General features: G+C 41.4%; 1 long non-coding RNA gene across 1 annotated transcript; it reads left to right on the top strand.

The window, feature by feature from the left end:
- The first annotated feature begins 4172 nt into the window (after window positions 1-4172).
- Window positions 4173-12039, top strand: LOC146688388 (uncharacterized). Its single transcript, XR_014916364.1, has 5 exons — window positions 4173-4274; window positions 8477-9531; window positions 9620-9770; window positions 10185-10277; window positions 10482-12039. It is a non-coding gene; the product is annotated as an uncharacterized LOC146688388 (long non-coding RNA).
- The last annotated feature ends 1064 nt before the right edge of the window (window positions 12040-13103 follow it).

A 13103-nucleotide genomic window follows, 5' to 3' on the forward strand; every position in this document is an offset into this window, starting at 1 on the left:
AAAGCTCTGAAGCATGTTTGCTTGTATTTAAAAATGTGTGCGGCAGTAGTCGCTTGTTCTGTCATGCAGATACTGCTTTGCTCCCGTATCTGCTTCATAATCCGCTCAGCTGTTCGCACTGCGGGGAAACACTGGGACACAGCAGCATCATGAACTCCAGCTATAGGGAGATTTTTCAGCAGCAAAACAAATAAAGCCAACGTGAAACGATCAGTAAAAAACAAAGACTGCTCTGAGAGTTTGAATTATTAACTGTATTTATTAATGTGTGGTTAAAGAGTATCTTACTCTTTAAGTAGGGGCAGGTCCCGACTTCCTCACCTCTGATTGGATAGAAAGTCTCTCCTACTTACTGATGATTAAGATACTCGCTCACGGGGCGGGACAAGTGTGTCTGAGAGAGGGAGGGCATCTCATGAGACCATCAGTGTTGCCAACGGTCTCTGACAGAAAGTAGCTGAAGTTCCCCAGGGTGTCACACCAAAATAAAAGCAGGGGGGGTAAAGCTCCCAGCCTGAAATGTTGTCCCAGTCCAGGCCTGTGCATGACTGTCTGACTGCTTGTTTTAAGTTTAAAAATTAGTTAATGCTAGCTTTTTCTAAAATATTGAAACAGCAGATGTTAAAAAATAAAACAAAGTACTACTGTATCCCACTAGTATGTGTGAAAATACCCACTGTTGCTGCACCTACGTTTTGTTTTGTGGGATCAAGTAAAATATTTTTGAATTGATTTAATATTGTATTGGGTAGTGTTAGAACATCAGTGCTTAATCATTGTTTTCATAATCATACGTCCCCAATTATTCAGCGGGCCACATAAAGCAACATGGTTCTTTTAAACACCTGGGGTCCAAATTAATTTTGCATATTATATGTCTGGGCTATAATTTGGAGAAATACGGCATGTTCTGTGAAGCATATTACATCTATGAATATGATCTATGAAGCTAATTCCATGAAGCATGAATATTAATTTATGCAATTGCAAATGCCTTTATTTTAGTGAGGTAAGTACACAATCTGTTATTTCTGCATAGCAGACCCTTGTTAAAATCCAGTGGCACCAAGGCATCATACAATAAAATAATGTGATTAATACATAAGTAAAAGAAATTCCTATACATGCCCCTTCCTGATTTCTTATGTTTTAACATGTTTGTTACACTTACATGTTTCCAATTTCAAATGTTAACACAGATGTTCAGAGTAAATACAGATTGTAGTTTTTCAAATGATGATTTCATTTAGTTTGGGGAAACAGCTCCAACTTTACCTCATGTAGAAAAAGTCATTTCCTTCTAAACCTAATAAGTGGTTTTGTCATCTAGCAAGAACTGCAGTCAAGCATTTGCAATAACTAATAAAAAAGCACTTGGGACAATTGTGTTGGTGACAGCTTTTGTTATAATATCAATAATATTTCTATGAATATGGGATACTGTTACATGTTTGCATAGACTTTTGTGGAATATGGAGACACTCCTGGCATTATATGAGCAAAGTGAGACTCATTTTTTAGGGTTGGTGGAGATGAGTGTGAAGATCCAAACAATCCCTGTCAGTGATGGAGAAGCTTTGATGAAAATATTTGGTAAAAAGTTCACCAGCATGAAGGAAATGAAGTTTCAAACTTTCCTTAGGAGGAGCCCAGCACGCCTGCTTAAAGAAAAGTGAGTGTGGCGATGTGGATGCTTGCAGCGACTGCTGTATAGAGGCCATCCTGCTACACATGAAACACATCAGAGTCATAATTGTTATTTTAGTCACGTGTTTGTTTATTATCCTTATTGTTTTATCTGGGACTGTTTGCAGACATCTCAGAGAGAGGAGACACCAGCATCTGAACAGAGACTCAAACCAGCAACCTGCAGCTCCCTGCTTGGCTGCTCCAGTTTTCTCCTCACTCATGTTGCCCACCAGTGATTTCTAGCTGCCCACCCACACAGCAGGCTAGAATATGCGCTGAGCCTCAGCACCCAATACTTGGACATGTTTTCTTTATTAAATAATGAACCAGACCCCAAAAGTAAACAGCTGTTATTGCTAGGCAACGGGAGCAGCATTTGGTGATGCAGCACCTGACATTCCTGACCATGTGGGCGGAGCATGCATGAAATGGAATGTTCAGTAGAACTGTGCAACACAAGCACTTAGTTCCAGCATGTTTCATTGTATCCAGACACAGCTAGAGACACATCTACAGCAGCATCTCTGTGCAGGACAAACGACAGTTGACGAAGAAACATCGAAAACTTCACTTCACTCCTCTACAAAACGTTGGTTCCTTTGTTTAAAAGGCCAAAATGAATCAGGGGAGAACGAGAAGAGGATCGGCGAGTGCTTCACCTCACAATTCAGTACAGCTGATTAACCTGCAAGAAGAATTTCAAATGATACAGGCTGAAAATATCAAATTAAAAGAAGAGGCAGAAAAATCAAGAGGAGAAGCTAAAGATTCACAGTTTGAAACTGAAGTAGTATTGCAGGAATTACTGCATGTGGGTCTCAAACTTAAAGGAGAGAAAATGGGAAAACAACAGGCAGAAAACGAGAATGAAAACATGAAGAAAGAACTGTTGGAAGCTCAAAAAGCATTGGAGGAAGAGAAAAGCACAGCACAAGAAGCCAAAAATAAATATCAAACTGCAAAGAAGGAGGCAGGAAATGTGATGCAGGAATTACAGGAGGTGCAGGAAGCTTTTGAAGAGGAAAAAAGGAAAATGCAGTTGGCAACTCAAGAAGCTGCAAATGTAACAGCTGAAGCTGAAAAACTAAGGAAGGAATTACTGCATGTGAAGCAACAACTTGAAGAGGAGAAAAAATGTAAGCATGAGGCAGAAAATGAGATTGAAAATATGAAGAAAGAATTGTTGGAAGTTCAAAAAGTGTTGGAGGAAGAGAAAATTAAAATACAGGAAGCAAAGAAAGAAATGGAAGATACAAAGAGTCACAATGAAAACATGAAGAAGGAACTGATGAAAGTGCAAGAAGAACTTGCAGAAGAGAAAATTGAGGTGAAGGTATTCAAGAAAGAAATGACGGTGACCAAGAAAGACTGCAAAGACGCACTGAAAGAACTACGAAAGCACAAAAAGGAAGCTAAAGAGCTCCTCAAACACAAAGGGAAACTGGCCAAACAGCAGCTGAAAGACAAATTTAAAGATGCCGAGGAGCAGCTCAACAAAACCTTAAAAGAACTGAAGGCAAAAGAAAAGCAACCCGAGGACAGGAGGGGATTCTGGAGCAGACTGCTGAGAAAGAACTGACCCAGCAGCATCAATAGTTTCTTCCTCCTTCCCCCTCTCTCCACCTTTCTTTCACCCCATCCTTCTTCTTGGGACGTTTGTTTGTTTTTTAAAAACTCTAATCTAAATACATGCACTGAAATACACAAATAAAATTGCCATAACTTGACCTCATGTTGCCTGCTTCTTTTCTTGTGTGTCTGTGGATGTAAAACAGTAACACACTTCCTGCTCTGTGTCTTTAATTGTAAATAAATGCAATATGTTCTCATTTTAAAATGCAGTGCAAAAAACTTCTGCTCTGAATCTTTTTTTTTAGCAAAAAGCTTTTTTGTGCCTGTTGTGGAAGTTTTCCATTTAAATAAAGCCTGCAGACGAGCGGTGAGCGGTAGCTAACATTCTTTAATCAAACACACAAAGAACAGACAACCAAGCTTGATGAAGTCCCTGCATGACCGCGGGACAGACGGTCAGCAGAGTCTGAGCCCAGCATGGCTCTCAGTTAAATACCTTCTCCAGGAACAAAAGGCAGTACACAGCTGTTTCACACTTTAAGGTTCACACTTCCTTGCTACCTACCAGAGTCCTCAAAGAGACAAAAGACTCTTCCTGTGGAGTTGTCTGCTTCCCTCAACTTCCTTACTACACCCCCACCATTTGTCTTCAGTATGGGTGTCAGACATGTTAAGTATAACAGACAGACAGACTTCTCAGATAAGAGGAGCAAAGAAAAACTGAAGAACAATATTCACCTAATTTCTACCTTCATTAAAGAGACTCAGAGAAATTTTGAGGTTAGATAAATAACTTGTAACCAGGTACATATCTGAAAATTTCCTTTGTGTAATGTATTTTCTTATTTTTGTTGCATGAAGAATCTGTGTATGTGGACACTAACTATTTGCCCTCTTTTTCAGGTCCTCACGTGTGTCCTTTACAAGCAGAGACTCACTGATAGACGACTCTGTTACCAGTTCTAGGGCTGACGCACCCACCCACGTCCCCACCCCCAGTGTATCCCTTATAGGTATGCAAGTTTCTAAATGAAATAAATAGGGATGGGTATCGTTTAGGTTTTATCCGATACCGGTGCCAAATCGGTACTTTTGAAACGGTGCCGGTGCTTAAACGGTGCTCGAACCGGTGCTTAAAGAATGGAGAACACAAAATTGGTCCAAAAACCTCTCATGTTCAGCTGTTTTTTGTAAAAAGATAACAATGTTAGCCTTTTCTGCAGCTATGGGGCATATATGGTATCACTCTTGGCTGGAAGCAGTGCTTAAACAATGGAAAAAACATAAACTTTGTCCAAAAACCTCTCATGTTTAACTGTTTTCCACTTTTTCTTTGGTCATTTTAGCCTTTTTGGCCAGGGTGAAGGGAGTATCTGCCATCAAACAAGAGGACAGCCGCATGTAGCTATGATGATGTTTGCTAGTTCACCTTACATGCATTAATGTAATAACGTGGTTAGCCTACTCAACGTAAATTACACTCGAACAACATTAAGCGACTCACACAGAGAAGAACGGCTGCTCATCATTTCTGCTACACTGGCAGGGCTAGGGGCCAGGACTCTATTCTTCGGGTTTTTGGGGGATGTTGCTCCGGGTCCGATAACTGGCAACCCACCCAACGTGCACAGTGTGAGGTCTCGCAGCAAGCTATCAAATACGGCGCATTTCTCGGCTTTTAAAAAAAACGCTATGCGTCGCCAGGTGTTTCATCGGATTCGAGGTGTTACCTCCTTTGACAGTATCACAGTGTCAGCTTAAAGCACTTGTTGCAGGCTGCTGAGTTTGCATATTTTGCTGTGAAGTACAGCCAGACTTTTGACCGCTTCGCCTTGGACATTTTTAATCTGTAGCTCTGCTCTAACTGAACGTATGTACCTGGCCCCGCCTACTATCCTGGGAAACGTAAAATGATTGGCTAGAAGTGTATCACAGCTCAGGGGAAAAAAAAGCACTGAAATAAAGCACCGAAATGTGCGCTGCTTTTCGGTCTGGTTACTACCGTTTATGTCAGAACCGGTGCCATCATGGCACCGGACACCGGTACCCATCCCTGTGGTTAATCTTAACCAAAGTGTTACGGCCGAGAGGGCCAGGCTGTGGGTGTGGACTCAAATGCAGACACAGAGGGAGGCAAACGGGCGTGAACACAGTGCTTTATTTACAAGTGCCTAGTGAACTTACAAAACAGGAAACTATGAATGCTATGAACTGTGAACTGTGAGGCCAAACTGTGAACATGAAACTCTGAGTGCTATGGCTAGGTGCTAGATTTCACGGATGGATCCGGGGAATGGAAAAAAGGGGCAGCGGCTTGGATGGAGGTACGCAGTCAGCGTTGCAGGTTTAAAGTGTCATGCGAGGAGGGGGTGTCCAGGGGGTTCCGGGTGAGGAGTGTCCAGAGAGGATCCAGAATATGCTTGGAGTGAGGGACTTGGCAGGGAGGCAGGCAGGTGTAGTCCGATGATGGAAAGGAAGAAACCAGATGACAGAACCAGCGTCCAGGCGGAGATGTGAGTAGTTTGGGAAACGCGACTGCCAGGTGGGTCATGAGTTAGCAGAAGATCTGGCAGAGGTCTGTTGTGAATGCTGGTCATATATGCTGGTGACTTGATTGGAACCAGGTGTGGAAGCTGATTGGAGTCTCTGCCTGAAGGTGGAGCCCAGCGGAGTGGAAAAACCCTGTACTCACCCGGACCATGACACAAAGCCCTCAGTTATGGGAAAATGAACTGGAAATGCAAGTTGTGCAACTTCACAACCACAAAAAGATTAGACCTGCTGAAACACGTCAGGCTAATACATGGGCATTTTGGTCGAGTCCACTCCATACCCTGCCTTCATGCAGACTGCCCTTGCACTGTCAAGACATGGGGTGCATTAAGGACACAATTGTCAAGGCATCATTCACAGTCATCCCAGCCAGGCAACATCCTTTCATTCACGTGCATTGTCTGTAATTCATGCTCTTTCGACAGTGAGAGGCAGTTTTTTGAACATCTTGGTGGCCATCTAAAAAAGTTTGAAACTGTGCCATGTGATTTTGAGGATTGTGATTATAAGGTTAACAAATACACAACATTCCACAGCCACAAGAGTAGAAAACACAACCCACATTCCTTGGAAGATTTCAAGACTAATGTTCTTCATCAATACCAAAAGAACCCGGATGAAGAATGTGACATTGTTGACGATGACAATGAATGTGGCTCAGTCCTTGAGGAGGATGAGGACACAATTATTACTAAGAAAGTGGGGCTACTCCTCCTGAAAATGGAGAGCATTTTCAATGTCTCCAATTCATGCATTGACGAACTAGTAGAGGAACTTCATTTCCTTACAGCATCTGCATCTGGTCCCGTCATTAAAGAAATAATTCTGAGCACTTTGAGAAAACACGGCTGTACATTGAAAGACTCAGTGATTTCAGAACTGGTCAAAGACCTTTGCCGGCTAAGCCCTGTCTGTGCTGCTTTAAGAGTGGAAGGGCCTTTAAGCAGTCAGTTCAGGAGAGAGCAATTTAGAAAGGAGCATCTCTCATTGACTGAACCTGTTGAGTACATACTTGATAGTACAGATAATAAAACATTTCAGTATATACCAATCCTCCCATTATTATCTCAACTTGTGGACAACAGACACATTCAAAACACAATATTACAAAACAAAAGGCCATCTTATGTCTCTTCGGAATACAAATCATTTAATGATGGATCTTTGCTAAGAGAAAACAGCTTTTTATGTGAAGACGAACTTAAACTCCCACTCATCCTTTATATAGATGACTTTGAGATATGCAACCCTCTGGGAGCATCCCGCAAGAAGCATAAAGTCACAGCTGTGTATTGGGTGTTTGCAGACATACCTGCCGCATTGAGATCGACACTGACTTCCATCTACTTAACCATTTTATGCAAGGCAAATGATGTCAACCAGTTTGGCTATGCAAAAGTTTTGGACCCACTGCTCAAAGATTTGAAGTCCTTTGAAAATAATGGTATTTTTGTTTCAAGTCTGGGCAAAGTGGTCTTGGCGCTCACTCAATAGGCGGGTTTGTTGAAAGCTTTTCAGCTTCACATTTCTGTCGCTTTTGCATTGGCGAAAGGTCACAGATCCAGGAGCATGAAGTAGGAGAAGGACTGTTTCCTCTACGGACTAAGTCCAACTATGCCATCCATGTCAAAGCAGCACTGTCTGAGCTTGCAAAAGCTCACCACTGTGGAGTTAAAAGACAAGTGTCCAATCTCAGACAGACTCAGTCACTTTCATGCTTCATCAGGTTATCCCCCAGATGCTTTGCATGATTTGCTTGAAGGGATTATACCTGTTGAAATTTCACTCTGTCTTGATGGAAGACAGAGTAATCAGGAAGAAATACATATCTCTTGAGCAGCTCAACCGTTCCATCCGTTGCTTTCCTTACAAATGGAGTGACAAAACAAACTGTCCACAACCCATTGCCCCAAATTTCACAGCGTGAAAAAGTGTAGGAGGTAATGCACACGAAAACTGGTGTTTGTTGAGAATGATACCACTCATGATTGGTGACAAAGTACCAGAAGATGAGCCTGCTTGGGAGGTTTTGTTGACCCTGAAAGATGTTGTTGAGCTTGTCATGGCTCCTCTCCACACAGATCACACAATAGGATACATGCAAAGTAAGATCTCAGAACACCGTTACAGATATTTAGAAGTGTTCCCAGAGGAGAAACTGAGACCAAAACATCACTTTCTCGAGCACTATCCTTTGCTTACAACTGTTTACGGGCCACTTGTACATTTCTGGACTATGCGATTTGAAGCCAAACATCGATTCATTAAAAGGATTGTGAGGCAGACTGGGTGTAGAAACATCCTCATGACAATGGCAAGAAAACACCAATCGATGATTGCGTATCATACCCACGATTACAACCACCAAAGGCCAACACTGTCAGTGCTGGCCTTTGGTGTGAAGACGAACTTAAACTCCCACTCATCCTTTATATAGATGACTTTGAGGGTTAAGTATGTGATGCATACTCAACTCTCCCCTATTCTATTGCCCTTATTTCCCTCTTCTTAAAATGACAATCAAAAATTATTTATTCAAAATTCTACTGAACTAAATCTCTGCTTTTATTTCTCTGGCAGAAGATAATGAAGAAAATATATGCATGTAAGCTTATCAACTATTAATAACCTGTCTCAATTTCTTTTCTTTCTGTCTCTACAGCTGAGGAAACACAAACCAAACAACAATGGCAGTCCAGTTAAGAGTCGTTTTAGAAGAACACAGCATTCATAAGTTGACACTTCCAACAGGAATTCCTAATACAGTGGATGGGGATACACGGGGAATTTGGACTGTTATACCAAGACAAAGACTTTGACAATCAGTTTTTCAGTGTCATCTCAACTGCTGACTTGTATGACAAGGCCACTGAGCCAGTAATCACCCTTGACTTACAACCAGTATGTGAATCAGGATCATCGTCTGCATTGAACTCTTCGACTTCAGTGAGCACCCATCCTGCAAGTACTACTGAAACGGACATCTGCCCTGCCAGTCATGATGCACTCTCACAGGTGTCCGACTGCGCATCGTCAAGGTCCAGTGACACCATCATTCTCCCTGATTCATGTCGCCCTGCTGCGTGGCCAGTGCCATTTCAAGTACCGGAGTTTTCCCGAGACATACAACTAATCCTCGCTGAGGCAAACAACTCATATCGCAACACTGGAAGACCTTTCATGGATGCCAGTGTTAAATCAGCAACAATGCAAGACCTTGCAAAAGTAATTTTTTCGTACACTGCTTACCCAACCAATCAGCAGATCCTCTCAGTGCCTGAAGCCTTGGTTTCAAAGTTTGCGTGTCTTAAGGAGCCAGGATCATTTGCCGGCTTATATGGCTGGCAGCAGCGCATAAAAAACAAGATGCACAATTACAGTGCCAAGCTAAGATCTCGAAAATGTTCTTACCCGGAAATTGAAATTAATGCCTTAAAAAGGAAGCATCCAGCTGATGCAGTGCCATCAAAGAATGTAAAAAAGCCAAAAAAAGCAGAGGTTAATTATCTCCCTCCGCATCCTACTGGAGAAACCCAAGAGACACTGGAGAAAGAGAGGCTGGAATTAATTTATGAAATAACAAAGAAAAACAACGCAAAGATAATTGCAGAAAAAATGAATAAAACGTTCTCTAGCCGAAGACTTGGAGTGGTCAGCCTCTGCCCCTCTGTGGGTGAGTTAAAAGAAAGGTGGCCAGCATTATTCACTGAGGCTCAGGTGAGTATGTGAGATAACTATTCCTATCCACCAAAAAACAAATGTCAACAAATTGAAATGTCATTTTTTTTGTCCCCTTACTTCTTAGCTCATCGAAGAGTTCAGACGCATCACCACAGTTTCTTTGGTGGAGACATTCATGCTGAAATGAGTACACACCAGGTCTTTTGCAGCTTGTGGATGCCAAAGGAGGAGCTGCTGGTTCCAAGATGAGACCTCTGCTGGACACTTTGAATGACGTATGTTATTTGACTTTTTTCACAAATATGTAATTATGGAGGGCTGCAGTGGGTAGCAAGAAGGTCCTGGGTTCAAATCCCGGCCCAGGGTCTTTATGCATGGAGTTTGCATGTTCTCCCTGTGCATGTGTGGGTTCCCCCGGGTACTCCGGCTTCCTCCCACAGTCAGAGAGCATGGCTGTTAGGTTAATTGGTCTCTCCAAATTGTCCTTAGGTTTGAGTGTGTGCGTGCATGGTTGTTTATCCTGTCTGTCTCTATGTTTCCTTGTGATTGGCTGTCCAGGGTGTACCCAGCCTCTCACCTGTTGAAAGCTGGAGAGAGGCATCAGCCACGTTTTCGTTTTTAAGTAATTCAGTCTTAATGTAAGTAAATCACTCGACTTAGTCTTTTCACTAAATTGTATCTCCCTACAGACACAGAGCATCGAGAAGAAAAGGGATCTCCTTATCTGCTGCCTCATTAGCTACCTCGGGGAAAGACAAGAAGATCTTTTTCATGACTGCCAGGTTTGTCATATTGATAACAGTTTACTTATTAACTCAAGGGATCCTAATGTTCTTCTCTCCTGTCCTCCCCTATCCCCTGTTCTCCCCTTCTCCATTCATCTTCTGTCCACTCCCCTCTTTAGATCAACTGAAATATATTGAAAAAGCATCTTAAATAAAATAAAACGTGTGCATGCTTTTTGTTTCTTTCTTTTTAACACGTAGGAATGTGAGGATTACACAGACAATATGATGAAGGTGATCGTGATCCACAACATCATGGCTGAGGAGGATCCATCAGATGTGTCCGTTGTGATTGAGGGAAACCAAGTGATGGAGGGATGTGGAAGCTGAACAAAGGCATGTGTACTGCTGATGGGACTGATATATGCCCTCAACCTCGAATATCCGAAGGAGCTGAAGAACACATCTGACACTTTTCAAAAACTGCTTTTGGAACTTGACGGGGCCAAACTACTGAACAACAAAAATAAGCTTATGCAATGCACACACCTTTCCCCTCTTGTTCCCAGAGGACATAGCTTGATGGAGCTGTAATTTTTCTTCTGACAGCAAGCACAGAAACTATTGCATGTTGGTGTTAGTGTTCTGTTCTATCTATCCATATGTTTGATAACGTACATGCACAGAAACAACCTTGTAGAGTTTCTGTGCTTTTGGCTTTTAAAATGGACTGAGTGGCCTTTGAAAGTGTTGTCTGCATTAGCTGTTGTGTTGCACTTTATTCTGTATTTTGAGATGAGGAACCATTTGAATATCTTTTTTGGGGAGGTACATTTTACCTTATATGAATAGGTAATGTTTATCAACTGATAATAAATAAATTTTATTACTAATTATCAGGTATTACCAACTAGCAAACAAGAGATAATTTGACCTAATTTCAATGAGTAAGTAGCTGTTGAATGTATGCATAAATATGGGGTAAATTTTACCCAATTTAATTAAGTATTTCATAGCTTTTTATTGAAGTTATTTTATACACAATATATTGAACTAAATCTACCCCAAAAAGTCAATGCAAACTGTTACCTCAGATTTATTGGGTAGATTCTATAGATGACTTCTTACAGTGAAGCAGTCAGACAGTTTTTGTTTGTTTTTGGCAGTAACTCAAACACCGATTGGTTCTAATTACACTGACAAAGCAAAATGATCCCTCTTTATATATTGGTACTCTACATATTATGTTAGACATGTACAAATGCAGTGAAGTTAATGTGTGTGAGTTGGCTGAAATGTTTGCCACTTCATACTGAATGCTCCCTAAACATTTCTAAACACTATAGTAGGCCTTTAAAGGCTAAACCATGATGTAATAGCCAGAAAATTACCCTTTTTTGGGGAAAATTGAGTGTTTATTGAACCATTTATTGAATAAAACAAATAGGTAAAAAAAATCATATCATTTAATTTTTGAGGGGTTTAATTTTTTTTGTTCAATTTCTTTCCTTTTTGGTGGGGGTATCACATCGCTGATACAGGAGTCTGAAATCTCGAAAATATTTCAAATATGATGCACTTGGCTTTAAAGAACCAGATGTCCAACCTTTGCTTAATTGACAGTCTGGTTGACTGTCTAAAAAGCCTCTCTACTGCTTAATAGACTGCTTGGCTAAACGGTGGCTATTTGTCTGACCCAAATAAGCATCTATTTGACTGGCACAGTGGATGACTGACTGAATGGCCTGTTTTTGACTGACAAGCTGAGTAACCGACTCGAGCAGTTCACCGAGGTCCTACACCAGCGGCCACCTCTGCAACAGAGTCCTGTGAATTTTAACAGCACTGTGATGCTTGGCTTTTCTCTCCAGGATACCTGGACCAAACCCAGTAAGCAGGTTATAATCTTGCTTCATAGCTGTTTCATGTAATTATACATTCTGAAAGAGGTCATGTCTACTTCTAGGTGCAGCTCGCAGCAGTTCTGTTGTACCCAGTCTGTGTGCATGATTTAAAACTTTTGTTGTAAAGCAGTGTTTTGCGTGTTTTCCTCATATAATTGTGCATCTTTGTCTATATGAGTGCAGTGTGTGTTGCTTTTTAGGAGTTTTAAGAGGTTGCTTTAGAGCCTTAAAACCCAGCGCCAGTCCAGAGGAAGGAGCGGAAATGCACTCTGGGAAGTGAACCGATCGAGATCAACAAAACACAAAGTTGGTCTTTGTGCATGTGGCTGCTAGCACAGCGAGGGGGCCTGAGTACATTGACATCACAGAGCTGAGATCAAACACTCTAAAAACCAGAAGTGATAAAGAACCGCGAGCGAAAGATAAAACCTTTAACACGAGCTAAATGCCAGACTTCCTCTGTGGCATTTGGAAATGGGATATTTTTGATTTCTCTTTTCATTCTTCAAATGAATCCAAAATTAACTTAAAAAACCCCCACACAAAACAATTTCAAGTATCAACAAAAATAATATTTTATGGGTTTATTCTTTTTTGCACACACCCTCTTTCACCAAAACCTGTCAGATTGACAGGTTGTTGTTAATTCTGTATTTCAGTAAGTGCTTTTCTTATGTTTAAAACACGCATAAGCCAACCGGTGGATAAGATCTACTGGCTGGAACTGAAACAAGCACTTTTCTCTTCCTCCGTGTTCCCTTCAGTACCCGGAAACACCCACAATTTGCGAGAAAGAAACTTCTCTCAAGTTTTCTCAGCAGCTGAATTTGAGATGATGTTGAAATGTTAATGCCTGCATTCCTCAGGCTATCTGGAAGCTGAAGGGACTGATATTAAAATAATGTGGCCACTCAGCCACATGTTCACAACCATATGTGCGCAAGAACTGAAAACATGTGTAATGTAATACAATGTAAAC

This window comes from Copadichromis virginalis, linkage group LG18 (assembly GCF_057382275.1).
Source record: "Copadichromis virginalis isolate Kocher_CV1m ecotype Utaka linkage group LG18, C_Virginalis_male_GT1.1, whole genome shotgun sequence".
NCBI lineage: Eukaryota > Metazoa > Chordata > Actinopteri > Cichliformes > Cichlidae > Copadichromis > Copadichromis virginalis.